The 6,009-nt window shown below is 46.7% G+C and overlaps 1 protein-coding gene across 1 annotated transcript in view; it reads right to left on the reverse strand.

The window, feature by feature from the left end:
* LOC135897083 (uncharacterized) overlaps positions 1-6,009 on the reverse strand; it is a 497,858-nt gene that overhangs the window by 165,679 nt on the left and 326,170 nt on the right. The window lies entirely within an intron of this gene.

Raw genomic sequence — 6,009 nt, forward strand, 5'->3', positions numbered from 1 at the left:
GGTGTTTCTTCATTTCTCCGCTGACAGCAATAATTTTGTCTTCGAAGCTCGGAAAGCACGCGCATTGCATAATGCTCTTTCCCGAAAGTCTGCTTCGCCTCATTACAGTCGTGTAACGCGGTGAAGCGTAACAAGCGTAGGAAGGAGCAATTGTCGCGGGACACCGTATGTATTCCTTAATTTTACACGTGTGCACCCGCCCTCACCTGTCACAGTAGGAGCACCGATATGCCTAATAAGTGCACTGACAGGCATTCAGAGCTTTTTCAGACGTGCATGTGTCGATTTTAGCCCTTAAGGGCGGTAAAAGACATGAATTTATTTTTTCGGACTGCCTGATTTTTCGGAAGTTTTCGCGGCCCCTGGGGGCTCCGAAAAATTGGACGTTGAGTGTAAATTGACCAAGAGTATTCTTCAAATGGTCCGTGGGGTGAACGCGCGGCGAAAGGAGGACGAGAACAGAAAGGATCGACGCACTGAGGAATGAACGGGGAATTAAGTATGCGACCGCTTCTTTGAAGGAGCCTGCGCTCAAAAAACAAATAATTGTTGGCTGATGCTGAGATGCAGGTGTCCCTCATCCAAACCAAAATAAACTCTTTAAAGCAGTGAAACACAACACTGAGGCGTCTTGCGCGAGCTGAGAGTATGTCAGGACAGTTGCATGACACTGAGCATGCTATCAGTTGATAGAAATAGCTCATATTCGAAAATATTTGCTTCTGTATGCATCTCCTTTTTATTTGTACTATAGAATGTCCAACTCGAATTGAAAATTTTTTCGAAGACGTTTTATTTGCTGTGCATTTTAATAACCCCTCCCTTATACTCTTTTTTTGAATAACATAAACACTACTCCTTAGTATTCAAATTGGATTAAGTCAGTTTTCTTTAAAAATTTTTTCATATGCTTACTATAGAGTAACAGCATAGGGCGATATGGTTTCAGCGCGACTTGACATAAAACATAGTTCTGCATCACTCAGGGAATTTTGCAAAAGCACTCAGGGAAAACCTTGAAAATTCAGGGAATTTGGAAATGTCAACTTGGTAGACACCCTGATTTCCCTCGATGCCCCTATGTCCAGGCACCCAGCATATTATCACATGTTGGTTAGATATCTATGCTTTACACAGTACGGAGTAGAGTTCATTAATTACCGGATTTTTGTGGCTACAGAAAGACATCAAGGCCTTCACAACACTAAGGGAGTCCGTATATATAATTGATTTCTGTAGTTTTGATTTCTTTATATGCTTTACAACCGACAACAGTGCGTAGGCCTCAGCCGTAAAGATACTGGTTTCCGGATGTAGTACCTCGGATTCCGAGAAAGATGGACCGACAGCTGCATAGGACACCCCGTCGTGTGACTTTGATGCGTCTGTGTAGAACTCCGTGCAGGAGTATTTGTGCTGGAGTTCCCGGAAATGCATTTGGATTTCAATCTCTGGAGCATGTTTTGTGACGTCCACAAAAGATATATCGCATTGTATGAGCTGCCACTCCCAAGGAGGTAGCAGCTTGGCTGGATGGATAAGGCGAAGCTCGAGGAGTGGAACGTGCATTTCTTCACTAAGCTCCCTCACACGCAGCGAGAAAGGCTGTCTTACGGAGGGACGATTGCGAAAGAGTGTAGCATATGTCATGTCATTAATGGTATTAAAACAGGGATGTTGAGGATTTGAGTGGACTTTCAGAAAATATGTTTGGCTGATGTATGTTCTCTGAAGATGAAGTGACCACTCATTTGATTCTGCATATAAACTTTGTATGGGACTTGTTCTGAAAGCGCCTGTGGCCAGTCGGATTCCTAGATGGTGGACTGGGTCTAGCATCTTTAGTGCGCTCGGGGCGGCAGAGTGATAAATCACGGCACCATAGTCTAATCGTGATCGAATGAGGCTTTTATAGAGTTTCCATAAACACTTCCTGTCACTACCCCACGTAGTCTGGGATAGAAGTTTCATTATGTTCATTGTTTTGAGACATTTTTCTTTAAGATGTTTAATGTGGGGGACGAAAGTGAGTCTGTAGTCCAGTGTAACACCTAGAAATTTGTGCTCTTTGTTTACAGGTATTTGTTGTCCACCCAGTTCTAAGCAAGGATCTGGGATCGTTCCTCTCTTTCTTGTAAAAAGAACGCAAGAGCTTTTGTTAGGATTGATCTTAAATCCATCTTGTCTGCCCACATCGACACTTTGTTCACGCCATGCTGTACCTGTCTCTCGCACACTGCGAGGTTACAGGATTTGAAAGCTATTTGTATGTCGTCCACGTAGACAGAATAAAAGATTGCCGGTGGTTATGAAGCGCGAAGCGTGTTCATCTTCACGATGAAGAGTGTGCAGCTGAACACGCCTCCTTGGGGTACACCCGTTTCTTGCGTAAAAGGACGCGAAAGTACGTTACCGACTTTTACGCGGAAGGTACGACTGGACAGATAGCTTTCTATTAGGTTTAGCATATTACCATGGATGCCCATTTCTAACAAGTCTCTTGGGATTCCGTAACGCCACGTTGTATCATACGCCTTTTCCATATCGAGAAATATCGATAGGAAGAACTGTTTATGTATAAATGCGTCCCGGATATTTCCTTCAACACGTACGAGGTGATCGCTTGTAGACCGCCCTTCTCGGAAGCCGCACTGATACGGATCAAGCATTTTGCTCATTTCAAAGAAATGGATGAGTCGCCGACTAATTATTTTTTCAAATATCTTACAAAGGCAACTCGTGAGGGCGATCGGGCGCTAACTTGCCACTATGGAAGGATCTTTGCCTTGTTTCAAAACAGCAACCACAATGGCTTCTTTCCATGCAGTTGGGAGGTGTCCTGCAGCCCAAATGGTGTTAAAAAGTGTGAGTAGTGTAACTTGGGTGTCATTGTGTAGGTTTTTGATCATTTCATACATGATTCTGTCAGATCCTGGTGCAGAGCTCTTGCATGAGCTCAAGGCAGCTCTCAACTCGGCCATACTGAAAGGGCAGTTGTACGATTCATTCTGTAGACATTTTCTTTTGAGTGGCTTACATTCTTCTATTTGCTTATACTTCAGGAAGGATTTCGAATAATGTTTTGAACTTGACACATTCTCAAAGTGCTCCCCAAGTGAGTCTGCCTGATGTTGCAGCGTATCACCCTGTGTGTTTACCAGAGGGAGTGAATATGTTTGTCTCCCTCTAATTCTATTTACGCGGTTCCAGACTTTCGCCTCATCTGTAAACGAGTTGATGTTCGATAAAAACTTTTGCCAACTCTTTCTTCTGGCCTGTCGGCGGGTTCTCCTACCTTGAAACTTAACTTTCTTAAAGTTAACAAGATTCTCTGCAGTGGGCGAAGCACGTAGCAACCCCCACGCTTTGTCTTGGTTCCTACGTGCGACTCTACATTCATCGTTCCACCACGGGACATGCCGTTTGCATGCCGAGCCACTTACTTCACGTATGCATTTAGATGCGGCATCTATAATGAAAGCTGTAAAGTAATCCACAGCAGCATCAATTTCTAACGAGGACATGTCATCCCATGATATGCTAGTTCAGGTTCGGAATTTCTCCCAGTCGGCTGTATCGATTTTCCACCTAGGAGCCTGTGGTAGACATTCGTTTTCTTTATATGTTCTTAGTAGTATGGGGAAGTGGTCGCTCCCGTAAGGATTGTCGTTAACTTCCTATTCAAGTTCAGACAGTAGTGACGGGGAGACTAGGCTACGATCTATTGAAGAAAATGTTCTGTTTGTAAGAGAATAGTATGTCGCTTCCTTCTTATTCAGAAGACAAGCACCAGAAGAGAAAAGGAACTGTTCAACAAGACGTCCTCGCGCATTTATACGAGGGTCGCCCCACAGATAGTTATGTGCATTGAAGTCGCCAAGAACCAGATAAGTTTCTGGCAATTCATCTATAAAGGATTGAAATTCATGTTTAGTTAATTTGTAATGTGGGGGTATATAAAGCGAGCAAATAGTGATGAGTTTGTTTAGCAGAACAGCTCGCACCGCCACTGCTTCAAGGGGCGTTCGTAGCTGTAAAGGTTGACATGCTATACTTTTATGAGTGAGAATCGCCACACCACCCGATGATGCGACGGCATCATCGCGATCTTTGCGAAAAGTAACATACGTACGGAGAAAGTTTCTGTGTTTGGATTTTAAATGTGTTTCCTGTAAACACAGCACTTTTGGATTATGTTTGTGGATGAGTTCTTGCAAATCATCAAGGTTTCTAAGAAGACCTCGGACGTTCCACTGAATTATTTGTGTATCCATTTTTAAAGTAAATTGGTGCTGTGTTTACGGAAACGGAAGTGATGCCTTAGATTACAGAGCTTTTTCGAGGCCCTGTAACCGGGGTTTTGCTTTTTCTGAAGCGTTCGAGGGAGCCTCGCCGCTCCTTAGGCGCTTGGTGCGCCTTGAGGGTTGGTGTAGTGTCCATTGCCTCTAGTGAGGCGCCGGACACGTGCTCTTGCGAGCGAGATGTTGTCAGGGAGGGTGCCGCCTTGGAGCGCAAGACCCCTGCGCCCACCAGCCCGGAGGTCGATGGGGCACCCTGAGGAATTTGGCTGCGCCGGCTGTTGCCAGCGCTAGAAGGGGTGGGGGTGCGTGGGGCAGCCTCGGCTGCACCCACCTTCGGGGTCGGTGGCCCCGTCTGCTGGGTAGACGGAGCAGCGCTAGCTGCAACCGCCGCGGGGGCAGATGGCGTAACTGCCGACTCATGGCTTGTGGGTCGGACAGCCGCCGGAGGCCGTTGTGACGCTGCCCCTTGACGCGCCACTTCGGCAAAGCTGGCCTTAGGAAGGTATGCAACCCGCCTGCGTGCCTCTTTGAATGATATGTTTTCTTTTACTTTGATCATTACTATTTCTTTTTCTTTCTTCCAAGACGGGCATGACCGCGAGTATGCGGCATGCTCGCCATCACAATTTACACAGTGGAAAGAATTCTCACAAGCTTCAGAGGAGTGTTCATGCGCGCTGCATTTCGCACAAGTTTGGCGGCCTCGGCAGCTCTGCGAACTGTGGCCAAAACGCTGGCACTTGAAACATCGGAGGTGATTTGGCACGTACGGTCTTACACGGAGCTTGATGTACCCGGCCTCGATTGACTCGGGCAGGACACTTGAATTGAAGGTCAGTATTAGGCGTTTGGTCGCAAGTTCTTTACCATCTCGCCTCATCTTAATTCTTTTGACATTTATAACATTTTGTTCACTGAAACCCTCCAAGAGCTCAGCCTCAGTGAGCTCCAGCAAATCATCGTCCGAGACAACGCCGCGGGAGGTATTCATCGTGCGGTGCAAGGTTACTACTACTTTGGTCTCCCCAAATGATACTAGCTGTGGCAGCTTCTCAAATTGCTTCTGGTCGCGGAGCTCAAGAGGAGGTCACCGCTAGCCAACCTCGACACCTTATATCCTGGGCTAAAAACTTCGGTAAGAGACTTTGATACAAGGAACGGGGAGATTGTTCGTACTTGTTTAGCTGGTTTTTCTGCGTGGATGACATGAAAACGAGGAAAATTGTGGACTTGGCGTCCGAAAAACTGAAAGACCTCTTCGGTGCGCCCTCGTTTCTGAGGGCGATAAGGGAGTTTAGGAAAAGCGTTTTCCATAAGTACAGTTGGGTTTTCGGCCGCGATGCCGACCACCCACCATGGAGCTCAACAGGGGGACGTGACAGGAGCTCCTGCTATAGAAACCCTGCCAACGCCAGCCGTACATCGCTGCTATAACCAAATACAGCATAACCAAGGCTGGCTAGCTACACAAGGTTAACCCTTGCCGCCGGGAAACTAGGAAGTGAGGAGAAGTGATGAGAAGACAGGAAAGATGGAAAAGACGAGAGAGATAGACGAAGATCGTAGAGGAGGACAGGAAAAGGCGACTGCCGATTTCCCTCGGGTGGGTCAGTCCGGGGGTGCCTTCTACGTGAAGCCGAGGCCAAAGGGGTGTGTTGCCACCGCCGAGGGGCCGTAAAGGTCCAAACACCCGGCATTCAACTTGATC

Source organism: Dermacentor albipictus, unplaced genomic scaffold (assembly GCF_038994185.2).
Source record: "Dermacentor albipictus isolate Rhodes 1998 colony unplaced genomic scaffold, USDA_Dalb.pri_finalv2 scaffold_22, whole genome shotgun sequence".
Lineage (NCBI taxonomy): Eukaryota > Metazoa > Arthropoda > Arachnida > Ixodida > Ixodidae > Dermacentor > Dermacentor albipictus.